Consider the following 17,182-nt stretch of genomic DNA (forward strand, 5'->3'; position numbering starts at 1 on the left):
ATTATAAGTTTTCATAATACCAAAATTATCCTAAATCACAGAAACACTTCTCCTATTTTCTTCACTTCTGAAGACAGCCGTTCCTCTTCTTTCCTCTTCCTCTATGCTTCATCTTCATTTTCTGCAGTTTTCCACAAGCATCACGCCCAATTGTATTCACGCAAAGCCAATTTTAAATACATACTTTGATTTCTCTAAATCTTAGGCTTATCCCTACACTGAGAGGAAGATGTTTAATGAAATTAGTTCATATTAGAAAAGTTGTGCTTCTACTAGTGCACATATATACTAGCAATATGTTTCTGGAAGTACAATTCTTTTAAAACTTGAAACTTTCTTCGAAAACTTGATGGTTTGTTCTAATAAGTTCTCTGATCTCTTTACTCTTTGTGAATCTTCTCCAGAATTTGTTAGGAGTACCATCGCGTGCAACTCAATAAACTAATAATTTCTCTATAATATCTTTAATTTGTAAAGAGTAAATGGACAAAAGGCAAAAAGCAATTCAACAAAATAATTTGGTATTTCAAATAGGTTGAGACTTTTATGGAAGTTTACTTGATTGAAAGTAGTGAAAAATAAGCATTCAAGAATTACATTTTATAAAAATTATCTAAAGTAATCAATTAAATTAAAATATAAATTATTTTTTATTTGCATTAATTCATAATTAAATATATTGTAGTAATCAGCTTCTTTTAATGCTAACAACTTTAAGGATATTTTTGTCTTTTTAATAAAAAAAAAGGGCTTACCAACATTTATTTACCAAACACTTCAACAACTTTTTTAAGCTTCAGCACTTTATCCAAACAGGTAATTGCTTATTTATAAAACAAGTTCCAGCACTTAAAAGTTGCTTTTAAGCACTTGTGTTTAAAAGTCACTTTTTTAAGCCAATCCAAACGGGCTCTAAGTATGATTACCTGGCAGTAATGTACAAGCACCTTTTACTACACAGTACTCTTTGGGTGGTTTGGTAGGAGGTATTAGAAAAAATAATGCAAACATTAGCTCTATGCATTATTAATACCTTGTTTGATACATTTTTTCAACCTGTGTATAACTAACATCATACTTGGTATTATCCTATGTATAAGTAATGCATAGAAAATCATGACATTAGTAATACCAAGGCTATTAATGCATGTATTAGTATGGTTAAAGACATAATTGTCTTTAAAGTCCTTTTAAAGCTAGAGAATATGGAAGATATTTTTGTAAACAACTATTTTTCTCAAAAATTATGCAATACATTATAATTCTAATACACCACACCAAACAATAGATAAGAAATAATATCTGCATAACTAATACTTGCATTACTAACTCATACATTACTAATCCATGCATTACTAATACACACTATTCCGTATTATTCTTATGCACCTTACCAAACGACACCTTGTATATTGTACGTTCTGAATTATTGTTGGAAAATATGAAAGGGTGTCTTTAAGCCTCAAAACTTTTCTCAAGGAAAGGATAAGCCATCACTACCCGAATTGCTATCATAGGGGGTGGCTAATTGTCTTTCTCAACGTTAATGTTCTGTTTCCCATAGCAATCAGCTAATTTAAGGGTTCACACCTTCATTAAAGATGGTCCCCATATGACATGAAAAGTAATTTTGAATGCTTTGTTTCTTCAGCTGCTTCCAGCTGTTCTAATTTAACCTCTTTAACTGCCAAACAGCCCATAACAACATATTATTACGAACGATGCAACAGTTTTAGGCTTTTATCAATTGGGCTTCTTACGTACGTAATGGTTCGTGGGTCATAAACTCATAATAGCAAAGAAGAGTGTAAAAATAGCACGGTCTAGCCAGTTTTCAGATTGGTCATTCAAAAATAGCCAGCTTTTACCAAATCGATGAAAAATAGCCATTTTTTGTTGCAATAGAGACCGGTCCAATATAATATACTGGAGTTCGGTGCACATGTGTATGAACTTCTAGCATATTATGCTAGACCGGTATACTTTGTTGGCTCTAGCATAAGCATCGGTGCTCTAAACTCCAGTATATTATGCCGGATCGGTATATTAGACTGGAGTTCCAGTACAAGTATATTATGCTGGAGTAATTTTTCGGATTTTGAACAGTGTTTTCGTTCATATTTATCTTCACATAAAAAGTGGCTAAATTTCGATTAGTTTTGAAACCGGACTATTTTTAAACGACCACTTATAAATCTGACTATTTTTGAATTTCTCCCTAAAGTATTTAATTTCAAAAATTATCTTTCTTTTGTGATGCTTTCTCCTTTGCCTACTATAAAAGACACAGGCCACATGTTTGGAAAATGAAGTACCACGTAGTTGATTCCAAATTGCTATATTCGCTTCATGTGTGAGTGCCAGTTTTACTATTTAATACATATTAAAATTCTTTAGCCACTTAAGAAAGTAAGAATCCTAGCTCAATTTTCTGATGTGTGCTGCCATATGTCCATTTTTTTGCTCTCGAATCTCACCTCTTTTAGACTTGTTTAGTTTTGCAGAAATTAAAGTAAATATATAGCAACAATAATATTCCAAGTTCGGGTATATATTCTTAACTAAAGAGAGAAATCTAGATACTTACAAGTTATTACTGATAAACAAATCTTACTTATTTGAAAAATGTGGGGTTAAGATTCCTAACTTTTGGAATACCTGCTCATTTAAATTAACTAATCTTAAGATGCACGCTATCCTATATCAATAAAATATATTACTTTTTAAAAATATTACTAAAAAAATTAAGAAATAATGTGTTGGACTTTAAAAATAAAATTAACAAAAAATGTATATGTTCTTGAAATGTTGACTACTAAATATTTTATTAGATGGCTCAATGAAAAAAAATTCTTTTCAAGTTCTTAGATTCGTTATTGTAGTTTCTTAGGACTTCTATAGAAATATCTTCTAAAAAATATTGTTATTTCTATGATCTAATACAAAAATAAACCAAAAAAATATAAGTACTATTACCAACAAAGATTTGTCAAATAAAATAAATTTTAAAAAAAATAAATTTCTTTGTCATTTTGGAATGAAGAGGTTGGTGTTATGCTCATAGAAAAAATTGATAAAGGGAAACTGTGACATAAGGGCAGTTGTCAATTGTAAAATAATAATAATAATAATAATAATAATAATAATAATAATAATAATAATAATAATAATAAAAATAAAAAATAGAATATAGTTTGTATTCTATTGATTCCTCCTGATTGCTTTAAGTTTGTTTATTTACGAATTTGACTCTTAATACTATTATAACCAAATAATGCTATTCTTGTAAAAACAAATTTATGTGTCACACTCGATTTGTCAATTTGAAAATAAGTTTACTTATATGATAAATATGAAAAATAATTAAATTGATTCTTGTTAATTAGTTAATTTAAAGGCTTAATTATATATTCGCAAAATTGAAGGCAATAATTATTTTTTGTTGATTCAAATTCTTCATATTAGCTCATCCAATTTAAAATAATTAATTATAATTATAGTGTTATATTATTTAAATTATCATGAGTAAAAATAATAATTTAATATTTCACTTTTTGGATTTTTGTGTTTGTAAAATCATTAATGTAGTTGACTCTTGTCAACCGTTTAAATATTTTGTTAGTGATTTGTTCAATACTGATCTGTGTTTTAGAATACAATAACAACAACAACAACAACAACAATAACAACAACAATATACCCAGTATTATCCCACACCGCGGGGTCTGGGGATAGTAATATATATGTACGCAGACCTTATCCCCACCTTGTGAGGATAGAGAGGCTATTTCCAATAGACCATCGGCTCAGGAAAACATAGGCATCGCAATAATAAAAATATAGACAAGAAGGGATAGTACCAAACAACCATAGAATAAAAATAACAAAGTAGTAAGGTGATCAATAATAAAAGAAAATACCGGTTAGTCATACAAACCTACTACCAGCAGAAATCGAGATTGTGCGTCAACACTGCTGTTAAGAATACTCTAGACTACCTACTGTACTACCCTAATCCCCGGCTACCATAACTTCCTATCAAGAGTCATGTGCTCGGTTAGCTGAAGATGCGTCATGTCTTGCCTAATCACCTCTCCCCACCTCTTCTTAGGCCTACCTCTACATCTTCGTCGGCCCTCCAATGTCAACCTCTCACACCTCCTCACCGGGACGTCTGTGTTATAGAATATTATATAATGAGTTATTATTATTATTATTATTATTATTATTATTATTATTATTATTATTATTATTATTGTTATTATTATTATTGGTATTATTACCAAGCTTTTATATAAAATACTTATCGATTGAACTATAAAATTGACTAATGGTTGTAGAGGCGGATCTAGAATTTCGTGAACATGGGTGCACCACTAAAAACGTGAAAAAAAGTGCTAAGTGAGAATTGATCCGTATTCCTCTAGGTGAATAAATATTCGACCAAGTGTACCATTCAGTCTTTTTGGAGCATGTGTGCAAATACATAATATTAGACAATTTCTAAAAAATATGTATATAAAATACATAATTTGACGGAAAGACCATGAGTTCATGTGCCCCATAATTTATGCTATATATCCGCCCCTGAATGGTTGATATGAAAGGAAATATAGATGCACACTTGACCTTGCACGATTAAAATAAAAGTACAAAAACACAAAAAATTATGGCGAAATGGCTTCTTGGCCACCTAAACTTGCACCCAATTTGAAAGCCGATATATGAACTTTCGATTTTTCCATTTTAGCACCCCAACTCGATAAAAATAGTTATAATAAACCCCTCCCTCAGAGCGTGTATCTCAATTGCCTGATGTGAGTACCACGTCAGATACTAAGATCATTTATTGTTTGACATTTGTAAAATCTGGGTCCCATCCTTTTTAAAATTATTTTATCAATTTTTTTAATTTTTGTTCTCTTTCCTTTCTTTTTCACCATAGCTCCTGCAAAACGTTCCCTTCCCCAACCACTATTTTCGCTGGTAAATATTCAAATATGAACAATTCATATCCTAGTATATATCTTAACCAAACCTCAATCTAGAAATTAGTCCAAATAAGCCATTAGATCTTTTAAAAAAATATCAAAACCATTCCGACAAGGTTTCTATCGGAAAAAATGGCATCTTGGTGGCACTCGTCAAAATAAAAATTAACAGACCTCCTTGACCACCTATTACTTCCTACCCCTGAAAATTTCCAGTAATATTGTAGTCACAACCGGCCAAAGAAGATCGCCGGAAATGTTGTCACTACCATACCTGTCGTCAAACTGAGAAAATGAGATAGACTAACCAATGCTACCCACGCTAAAATAATTAGCTTGTGGAGAAATGAAGCCTGGCCAAGAGATTGTTCAAAGTCGCAACGAAGAGAAAGGAGGTGGGTAGGGGACCGGGAAGAAACTATGGCGAGAAAGAAATTGGGTGGGGGGGGGGGGAGGGGAGGTAAGGAAGAAGATAAGAAAGGGGTTACGGGGAGGGATTTAGGTTTCAGGACTTTTTTTTTTATTTTTTATTTGTTTGTCTTTCATTTACTTTTCTTTTTTCTTATTCAACTTTAATATTTTTAAGTTTAGTAATTTGAGTGACGCTCTTTTTCTGCGTGATTAACACACACTTTGACTACGTCAGTTGTGTTGCTGCCACATAAGCACAGTCAAAGGTCAAAAGTGTTCACTTATGAGTAATCGGTTGAGTTGAAGTGTTAAAATGGGAAAATCGAAAGTTCATATATCGACTTTCAAATCCGGTGTAAGTTTAGGTGGCCAAGAAGGCATTTCGCCAAAAATTATTGTGGAGTTTCGTTGTTCGAAAAAGTAGATATATAGATTATTTTTACGTATAAGCTTTTGTATGGTTTTGTGTTTTAGTTCATGTTTTTAGATTGTCGATTTCCCTTTTCCTTTTTTAACGACTTATATAAAAAAATTAAATGATTTTAATATCCTAAATATTTGGACTTTGTACTTAATTCAAATAAGGAATGATTTAACTGATTTTGAATTCCTAAATATTAGAAAATAACTCAAATTATAATTTTGTCCAATATGATATATATTTTTAAAGGATAAACAAAGCGAATGACAATTTGCTAAGGATCTTCGTGTTTTTAATATAGTATAGATTAGAGAGGGGAGATATAATAGTGACGGTTACAACTTGTTTGGATGGTTGTTCTCTATTGTATCGTATTGTATTGTTATCCTAAAACAATGTTTGTTTTAACTGTTTTATTAAAATTGGTTGTATTGTATTATTAAATTCATTATTCCGGAACAATGAAAAGTTCCCTTTTTTGAAACTGTGGTGGGATTGTTTCCTATTTTTCTTTCCAATTATGCCCTAACTTATTACTCCACAATTCTATTTTAACTTTTACCTTTTTTTCTATTTTAACTCCAAATCTCAAATCTATAACCTACTTTAATTTTTTTTTCAAAACTTCTGCCATCAACGTTAAAGGTGTTTTGCCGCCTTCTATTTTATTTTTTCTCCTAATTTGCTTTTAACTCAATTCTAATTAGTTGTGCTCCTTTGTTTTGCGTTTTGTCTCGCTTCTTTGTTCTGCTTTCTTAAGGTGTTTTTGCCTCTTTCTGTTTTGTTTTTTAAAATTATTTTTATGCATAATTTTTGACAAATTTAATATTTAAAGAATTGAGGGTATTTTAGTAAACTTCTCAGCTACAGTACAATACGATAAAGTCAAACCAATAATAAAATATTATTTAACAATAACAACCAATACAATCTATCCAAACAATAGGAGAAAAAATAATATAATATATTATAAAACGATGGGAAACAATGATACAAATAGAGTGTTAGAGGGGCTATATATTGAATTTCACGACCAGTTCTTTTCCACAGGTAATTAATCAAGAGGGAAATTACCAATTTTTTGAAGGAAAAGAAAGGCTTCTCCATCTGCGCTAACAAATGCAACATCTTCTCCCTCCAAAATGGTTACTCTCTTTTTCCATAGACATATAATATAATATTAGCAGAGGTGGGTGAGACTTATTACTACTTTGTTGTAGCAATATACGTTAATTTAACTAGGCATAAAGATATATGTTTTGAGAAATTTTTAATATGATGCAACAAATCAAAGAAAACGTGACTGAGTTAGCTAAGCCAAAGTAAAACTCAAAACAAAGTCAAAGCTCCCCTTACACGTGTACCTGAACATTTCAAGTCTTCAACCAACTCAATTATTTCAGGGTTAGACTATTATGTCACCTAAACGCTTATAGAAGAAGTGGCTTTTGGCAGCTGTCCAATATTAAAATCAATTTAGATTATATACACTAAAATATAGTGAATGTTTATACTAGTAGTGCAAGTTAACCAATTATAGTATATTGTTTTTTTGGCAATTAGGGAATGATATTAAAAATTGTATGTTGTTGTCCGTCAATTTAATCTAATAGTTAGAAAAATTCTTTGAAATGTTATAAAATATAAACTCTATCTATCTATATCTATATATAATAAAGTTGGGAAAATAAAAAATAATGTAGCATGTTTCTTTGGCCAAGGATCACATTTATCCTTTTCCTTAAATTTTATACCTTTTCCCTTATTTTTGCATTTAAATTTTTGTTAACAATTAAGCGTGCCTCGTCATTTCTTTCATCATTAATATACTACACATCTCTTTTCCTAAAAACGTTTTCTATTCTTTTTTTCCCGTTACAATTTTTCAACCACTTAAACATTATCATTATTGCTATTTATTTCTTCCCTTTAAATTTCTATGCTTTAGTTTTTTTCCAATAGCTCAAAAATAATTTCAATGCTATGAGGAGTGCTCCAATATAAGTATTTTGCTCTCCAGATATCTAATTCTAATCCTATATTATTTTGTTTGCTTTACTTGATATCCTCTGATTATTAGTTTGTGCAATTCATGATTGATTTTCTCAATTGAATTTGAATTTGGAAATAGTAGCTTCGGGCTTTTTTATTTTACTGCCCTCCCTGTGAGTGAAAATGAAAATAGAGAAAGGACTATGGCTAACCAGAAATTGGTAAAAGAATACTAGGTATGTCACTATTTATTTTGTTTAAAATATATCAATTTCATGGACCCTATTGAAATATAGAATTATAACTATGCACCAATAAATCGACTTCTTGACCATTCTTCTACTATGGTTTTTAATTCTCACTTCTCACAAGTTCTTTTCATATAATCCTTGAAGTTTATTGAAATAATTAAGAGTTTCAACAACACTTTATTTTTATCTTTCTTTCTGCTAATTTACTTTTGATTGTTATACTGTATGAAAATTACTACATAACTGAATATCGACATGATCTGCAGATTGCTTGGATGAAAAATTTGTCAATGTATAATCTTCAGAGGAGAATTGGAGCAACATCAAGTAATTGATTTTGTAGTTTGTGGTAATAATTGTAATTCCTTATGAATTTCTCCATAGGAAGAGAGAAGCAATTTTTATTTATTTATTTATTTATTTTTTGTAATTGTGTAGTAACATAAAAGAATAATTACATGTGCTTCTTTGCCTTTTCTATCCAGTGCAATAGGTTTCTGAAGTTTTGTAACTGTTTATTGTTGTGAAAAGTAATAAAATTAAAGAATTTACATTTTTTAATTTTTTTTGGTTTCCCACCCGGTGTCCGCTACCCATATTGGGGCCCAACTAAATCCGGATTCGCGCCGGAAAGTCCCACATTGGGGTAAAGCGCTCCCTAACAAATACGACTCCATACCCAAGGGCTCAAACTCGAGACCTCTGGTTATGATGAAGGAGTACTTACCACTCCGTCACAACCTTTTTTGGTTCTTTAAAATTCTTTAGCTGATTATTTGTAGATGTAAATATTATATATAAAAATTTGTTAATAAAAGTTTTTAGTTGGTTATTTATAAATGTAAATAAAATAGTTATTATTGTTTCAACTTTTCATATTCCGTATTTTTGGACCGTTACAACCTTTCATCATAATCCATATTCATAAAGAATAAAGAATTCTTACAGTTGCAATGACTCTATCCGCAAGTTCTTCCCTTACTCTCTAGCCATTCATATTGCTTCTTCAATTCTCGCTTTCATTAAGAATATATTGAGTTAAGCTTTTGTATTGGCTATGTTTCAACGGAACTTATACTTATTTTTATTTTCGGAATTACTATATTTTTTACTATTTTACAATTGATATCCTTGAAAAGAAAATTAACTAATTCAGTTTAGGTCACGATATATGTGCTAACAGAAAGTGCCAACATTAAATATTAAAATAAAATTATGAGAATGATACCGGAAACAAATATTACTAGGCATTAGTTGTGTTGCAAGATATATGAAGTCGAATAAAATGAGTATCAAATTCGATGAGTTCCTCAAGTTTAACGAGCAATTTTGTGAGGTTGGACATGTCTTTTGAAAAGCATAAGAATGCATATTACGTACATGTGTATTCTATGATTATGAAGATTTTATGCTAGATATTATACATTAAAATCTAAAAAATGAAATTTAAATATTTGAGAGAGAACAATCAACCATGAAATTATTTATTTCAAAGCTTATAAAAATATACAAATAATAAAGTTGGTCAAACAATACCACCTCGGCATCACCAATTGGAGGTCTTAGAGCCGACTGGTCGTTTTGCCTTTTAGAACCCTGTCCCCCTAAATAAAACTTTCTGCACTTGCTTTAACTTATTTACGACCCGCGGGGATGGTTGGTTCGGGAACCTGAAAGGATTTGGGTTGAAATATGCTCATTTGATTCCTTAAGATTTTCTTAAAAGGCTAAGTTTGACTTTGGTCAACATTTTTAGTAAACGAACCCGGATTCATGTTTTGACAGTTCCGGAGGGTCCATAGGAAAATATAGGACTTGGGCATATGCCCGAAATCAAATTCCGAGGTCCCTGGCCCGAGTAATGAATTTTTATTAGAAATTATTAAAATGAAATTCTAAGGATTTAAAGAAACTAAATAATGATTGATCACACGGGTATCGGGCTCGTATGTTAGTTCCAGAACCTGGTATAAGTCCAATATAACATTTAAGACATGCACGAAAAATTTGGTGTCAATCCGAGTAGTTTAAGGGCGTTTCGGCTCGTTAGAGGAAAGTTAAGAACTTGAAGTTCATAAGTTTGATTCAATTGGTTTTAGGGGGTGATTATTAGATTTAGCGTTGTTTCAGGTGTTCCTGAGGTTCAAGTAGGTCTGTTTCATGATTTCAGACTTGTCGGTACGTTCGGGCGGGGCCCGGGAGCCCCAAGCATCAATCAGACGAGGCTCCAGTGGAGATGGAATATTTGAGAAGTGCTGAAGCATCTGCTTCTGTCATAACCGCACCTGCGATTGATCGACCGCAGGTGCGAAACCGCAGAAGCGGTCCATCGAGCGCAGATGCGGCCCAGGGTAGGCCAAGCCAAAACCGCAGAAGCGGCTCCCCATCCGCAGAAGCAACTTCGATACCGCAGAAGCGGTCGCAGCCTGCTTGGACGGTTCCGCAGGTGCGTCCGATTTCTCGCAGAAGTGGGACCACAGATGCGTTCCCCTGGCCGCAGATGCGAAATCGCTGAAGCAGTGAGTTTCATTTAATACGGGTTATAAGTCCCTTTCTACCACTTTTCACTCTTCCATTGGCGATTTTGGGAGCTTTTGAGAGAAGACTTCCACTTAACATCTTGAGGTAAGTTTATCCCACCTATTCTTAGTTTAATACTTGTGTATTAGGTAGATTAAACACTAGAATTTAGGTAAAAACAAGGGGTTAGAGTAAAACCTAGGGTTTTGACAAAAGACAGATTTAACCACAAAATTTGTTATGAAATGAATTAGAAATCATATATTATTGATCCTTAGGTTATAGAGAACAACTTCCTTCGAAGGATTTCGGAATCCGAGTACATGGGCCCGGGGTCGGATTTTAGGAAACTTGTGTTAAGGTTTGGGAAATTGCTCAATTAGCTAGAACATGATCTTGTGAGTTTATATTGACTACTTCCTACCTCATTTAACTAGTTTTGGATCGTTCGGCTCTAAATGGAGAGTTCGGGCTCGTTCTTGGTATTGGAAGTGCACTTTGGAGCAAGGTGAGTCTCCTTTCTAATCTTGTAAGAGGGAATTGTCCCCATAGGTGTAATAATTGAATAATTGCTACTAAATGCGGGGGCTACATACACACTAGGTGACGAGAGTCCGTGCGTAGCTACTATTCTGTTAATTGCCCGGGTAGTCTAGGACCCGTACCATGCTATATTTGTGAATGTCTCTATATTTTCTTGCTAATGTGATCACTTAGGGTATACTAGAGACTTGGAAAGGAATATAAGCGAATGTATACACTTGTTGGACACTTGTATGAATTTGTTTGAAAATAAATATGCATTCATGTGTTTTCTTGATATTAATTGATAGTTGTGGATCGGGCCAATCGCCTCGGTAGAAATAGATGCATCTATGGTTCGCGCCATTCGACCCTCTGGCAGTGCACAGTTTATTTTCTGTTGGATCGGGTCGTCGACCTCGGCATAATGTGTGCATGATATCTACGTGAAATCTTATCCATGACTTGATCTGCTAAATATTTGAAATGTAAATGGCTAATTGTAAAATTGTTAAGAACATGAATTATTACCTCTTGGTACAAACTATTGATTATTTGTGACTCCCATGCTTAGCGTAACACTTCATTATATTATTTGACCTTAGTAAGTATCAAGTCGACCTCTCGTCTCCACTTCTTCGAGATTAGACGGGATATTTACGGGGTACATATTGTTTATGTCCTCATACTACACTTCTATACTTAATTGTACAAGATCTGAGGTAGGTACATCTGGCTATTAGTCTGGTGCGCCCCCTAATTCATAGTCCGAGACTTCCACGGTGAGCTGCCCCTTCCTATGTCGTTCAACAGCTTGTTGGAGTCTCTCTTTATTTTATTTTTTTGCTATCTATTCTATTTCAGACAGTAATATGGATTTATTCTTTTGTATATTCTACTAGTTGCCCATAACTTGTGACACCAGGTCTTGGCACACACATTACTAAACGTTTCTTTTGGGTTATATAATTATTATCGAATGTTGCATATTATCACCTATTTTTAATTGCAAATTAAGAAAATGTTGTAACTATTTTGGGTAAGTAAAATAAGAATTAACTAATACTTCGGCGTTGGATTGCCTGACAACGGTGTTGGACGTCATCACGATCTGTTATGGAAATGGGTCATGACAACATGGTATCAGAGCACTAGGTTCACGTAGGTCTCACAAGTCATGGAAAAACCTAATAAAGTCTTGCAGATCGGTACGGAGATGTCTGTATTTATCTTCGAGAGGCTATGGGGTGTTAGGAAAACTACTCTTTATTCATTTCTATCGTGCAGTGGTTGGTATACTAAATTTCCCTCTTCTATTCTCTCACAGATGGTGAAGACATGCACTGCTGATGTTCCAAGCCCGGGAAGGGCTTCTCCCCCCGTTGTGATAGGCCGAGGCAGAGGTCGGGGGAGGGCACGACCCGAGGTAGGGGACGAGGGCGCCCAAGAGATATCCCAGTAGTATCACTAGCAGATCCTGCGGGAGATCCTATCATCGAGGAGCAAGATGAGGCACTCGCAGCTGAGCCTACCTCGGCATACTTTATGACAACGCCGGGTTTTGAGGAGGTCATAAGCCGTATGCTACGGTTCATGAATTCTATTACTCATGCTAGTTTATTTCAAGCAGATCCAGCTCTATCACAGGCCGGAAGGGGAGCACAAACCCCTACTACTCAGGCTCTTGGACATGCAACTGTAGTGTATCAGACTCCGGGGGCACTACCCGCAGATGGGGCCTAGCCAGTTGCTGCAATGGCGCCCCAGCCCAGACCAGTTGCGGACGGTGGGCCGTAGAAGTTATTGGACAGATGGACTAGACTTCACCCTCCTATCTTCGGGGGTGAGCTTTGATAATAGGCTAAATTGTTTAATATAGCCTATGTTTTAGCTCAACTTAAGGATGATTTACTATTGTAAATTTTCAAATAATGCAAAAATTGGCTCGAATCATGACTTTAATGTCTCACAGGAGTTCAATAAACAAATGAGGATTTATGATGGTAATCAAGTGAAAAATGGAGTCAAATGACGAAAAGTTGAGCAGCAACATCTTAACAAGAGAAAACCCCACTAGCGCGGGTCATGCGCTCCCGCGCTAGTTCACTGATTTGGATAGAAAGAAACTCGATATGCACAGGATGTGCGCTGGTCATGCGCTCCCGCGCTAGTCCTGTCCGGAAAAGCAATTATTGAGGGGTAAATTGGTCAATTTGGGAGTAATCCACTAAACTACTGTGAGCACGTGATTTTTGCCTTACAAAAACTACTCCAAAAGAAATCAAAAATAAAATAAATTTCTTTTACTGTGCAATTTTTTGAATTTGCGTGGTGTTTGTTAAATATTTGTTTATGTCCGTAAATATTTACGTTGTCATAATGAAATGAAAAATAAAATAAAATACATGTTGCATGCATATCTAGGAGGGCTTGACCTGGATGGCCTCTCAGCGTACGATACATCCTTTCCAACTCCATTGCTAGATGACGAGCCAAAATGGGTGCATGCTCTGTAAACCTTTCATAATCCATTCCTTGGCAATTTACATAACTTTGAGAGGTGTAGACTGCCAAGTCGTGGATTTGTGCCCTGAAATCCTGGAGACGTTGGTCTTGGTTCTACAATTGCTGCTAGCGAGTGGTAGCTATATCTCTGACACGGTTTTCACGATCTAGAGCTGACTCTAATAGAGCTCGGAGTCTGGCCTAGTCTGCTGGGGATGATAATCAGAATCCTAGATTGCGCATTACAGGATGACATCAAGTTGAGTTCGAGTCCGGTTGAAGTTAAAGATTTAGAGGTACTTTCCTTATTTCTTTTTTGTTTCTTACATGAATAATTGTTTGTTTAATAACCTGTTAATTTTTCATGTTTTTATTTGATTAATTCTGTCATCTTTGTCTCATGCCCGTATGATTAGTCAAATAAATGAATTGTTTCTGTTGGTTGTGATTAATTACAATGTGTGTGATCGACTCGATTAAGTTCGTCGATCAGTTGTGTTATAAATCTTATTTCTGAAAATGCTGATTGAAACAGTCTGTTTCTTTTGTTTTAGACTGATTATGGACAAATGTTGTAAATAGTCAACTGATTAATACTCGTCAATTAAATCATGTTTGTTTGCAAATCAGTAAATTCAAATGAATGTTGTGTATATATTGTTTTCTGAACAGGGCATTGTCAGTATATTGACAATGCTCCTGTGTGTGTTTGATCTTGGTTCAATGTTGAAGTCCAGTTTGAATTGTTATAATAATTTCAGTGATATGTTGTTATGATGTTAGTTTTGAATTCAGTGTGATTTTACAAACGTTGATTAGATGTAATTGTGTTAGAAGGTTACATTCTTAGTTAGGATTCAGTCCAAAACTTTAGGATTGGTTGTAGCTGTCTTAAATCAGATTAATAATCAGGTTTGAACAGATTTTAAAAATCTGTATTTTTAAGTTTGACAGCAGTAATAATAGTAATCACAGTAGGATTTCTGAGGGTATTTCTGGGACAGAATAGTGAGGGTAATATGATAGCATAATGGGCTGAAAGTGGAAAGTTATTGGCTATTATTTAAAGTGATAATGGGAAACAAAGGGTAATGGGGCTGCTTAAAATCAGGATAAGATCACTTAAAGTATTAAAAAGCAGTTTGTAATGGAACTTTCTGATTTTAAAAGAAGAAAGGGGTCCAAGAAGCACAAAAAAGAGATAGGACAGACCTGTATAAGTACAAGGACTGGAAATTTGAAAGGGGAGGAGATTTTAAGAGAGAAAAAAAAAGAGAGAGCTTTTAGACAGAAAGAAAAGAGAGATCAGAAGAGGGAAAAGTGAGATTTTGAGCAGATTTTTAAGAAGGAATTTGAGAGAGAGAAATCAGTTTTCAGACAGAGATTTTAGAGTTCATTTTTCAGAGAATTTTAAGAGAGGCTGATTTCTAAAGCATAGAAAATACACACAGAAATACATATACATTTGAGAGAAACAGAAATCTGAGAAGAAGAAAGAAAAATAGCAAAAGAAACAGAAAATAGAACACTCACACACGCACACAATCTGACACAGATACAAATGCAGAAACAGAAAATCAGGAAGCTGAATTTGAAATAGGAAAGAAACTGAAATCTGATAAATGTTGTTCTAGAATCTGTCCGTTGTTTGTTTGTGGATATTGTTCAGTTTGAATCTGAAATTTTTCCTCAAGTTTCTGTCACTGTTCATCTGGGTTAACGGGTCTTGGTCAGACTTGCTGTATACTGCTATTCTGCTGAATTTGTTACTGCTGCTACTGCTGAAATTTTAACTCCTTCTTCCTTCATTGTCAGGTACATATCTTTTAAACTTATGTTGTGATGGGTTTCAACATGACAATAAATAAAGTTTGAGTTGTAATATTATCTTCTATTCATTTGAGCTCTTTAATTAAAAATTCAGTTTTGTTTCTTGATCAAATAAGTAGTATATGTTGACAGGATGACTGTAAGTTAAATGTCCTTTATTGATGTCCTCGGTATCACTCAAGTTAGGTTTGATTTTTTCCTCAAAGTGAATTAACTCTTTACTAATCTCTTCAAAAACCTCATCTTCATCATATTCTGATTCGTAATCACAATATATTTCTTGAATTAATATTTCGGAACCAGATTGATTTTTAAGACTGGGCTGAGGATTCCTCATGCATGCCATATCACTAGAGCCAGCGTAAAAAGAACTGTACAGGAAAGAAGAAAAAGAAAAGAAAACTATCAGGAATGATAATAAAAAAGACACTGCTTTTTTATTGGATGATGAAAGATAACAAAGTTTTGCACACTTCAAACAAATTGTAAGATAAGCTTTGGGATTACAACCCTGAAGTAACCCAAACAAACTGAAAGAAAATCAAAATAAACTACCAAGACTCCTTTCGAATTGGGAGAGGAGTGGCTTTCCAATTATTAAGCTTTGTTTCTGGCCCAACGAATTGAACTTCTGCGTTGCTACACCCTTCTCCGCTTTCCAACATATTCACATCATCAAACAATTTCTCGAATCTTTCAATTAATTCCTCCTTTGGATTGACCCGGGATTTAGGAATTGTTGTTATCGGGCGATTTTTAGCACCGGTCTTGACAAAAGACTTCGATAGAGGTGGGACTGGTTTTGGAAGATCCCATGCCTTATGTTTCAACTTTCTGGCCTTTTTCACATCGGTGATAGGGGGTATAAATCCCAAACAAAATGTTCCCCAATTCTCGGGGAGAGATACTGGTTGTATAATTCCTTGCAAAGATAAGCCCAGACCTTTGCCGGGTATAAAACCATTTTTTAACATTTCATAAGCTACCATGACTGAAGCAGAGGTTATCTTTGGATTCGGAAGGTACTTCCCTTCTGGAATTTTCTCTACCGACACTGTATCGGACACTTGGTATACCCATGGTCCCTGGTCATTTTCTATTCCCTCGACCGGTACAATGGCACTGCTGCGAGCATTTAAACTTTCTTCCCCATGCACAACTATTTCTTGATGATCCCATTCAAACTTGACAGCCTGATATTGTGTTGACGGGACTGATTTAGCAGCATGGATCCATGGTCGACCCAACAACAAGTTGAAAGAAACAGTTATGTCCAACACTTGAAATTCCATTGTGAATTCAACTGGCCCTATTGTCAGTTCCAACACTATGTCGCCAAATGAATCTCTGCTTCCACCGTCAAACCCCCGTACGCAGATACTATTCTTCTGGATCCTCTCCTCTTTAATTTTTAATTTGCTTAAAGTGGAGAGAGGGCAGATGTTTGCACTTGACCCATTGTCAACCAATACCCGGGTTACTACGGAGTTTTCACATTTCACGGTGAGGTAAAGAGCTCTGTTGTGCTCGGTACCTTCCACAGGTAATTCATCATCAGCAAATGTAATTCTGTTTGTCTCAAAGATTCTTGTTGGCTATTCTTCCCAAATGATTTATAGAGATTTTTCCAGGAACATGAGCCTCATTCAGGATTTTCATCAAAGCCAGACGGTGCTCCTCTGAATGGATCAGTAATGACAACAATGAAATTTGAGCGGGCGTCTTCTTCAATTGATCCA

Source organism: Nicotiana tabacum, chromosome 7, assembly GCF_000715075.1.
Source record: "Nicotiana tabacum cultivar K326 chromosome 7, ASM71507v2, whole genome shotgun sequence".
NCBI lineage: Eukaryota > Viridiplantae > Streptophyta > Magnoliopsida > Solanales > Solanaceae > Nicotiana > Nicotiana tabacum.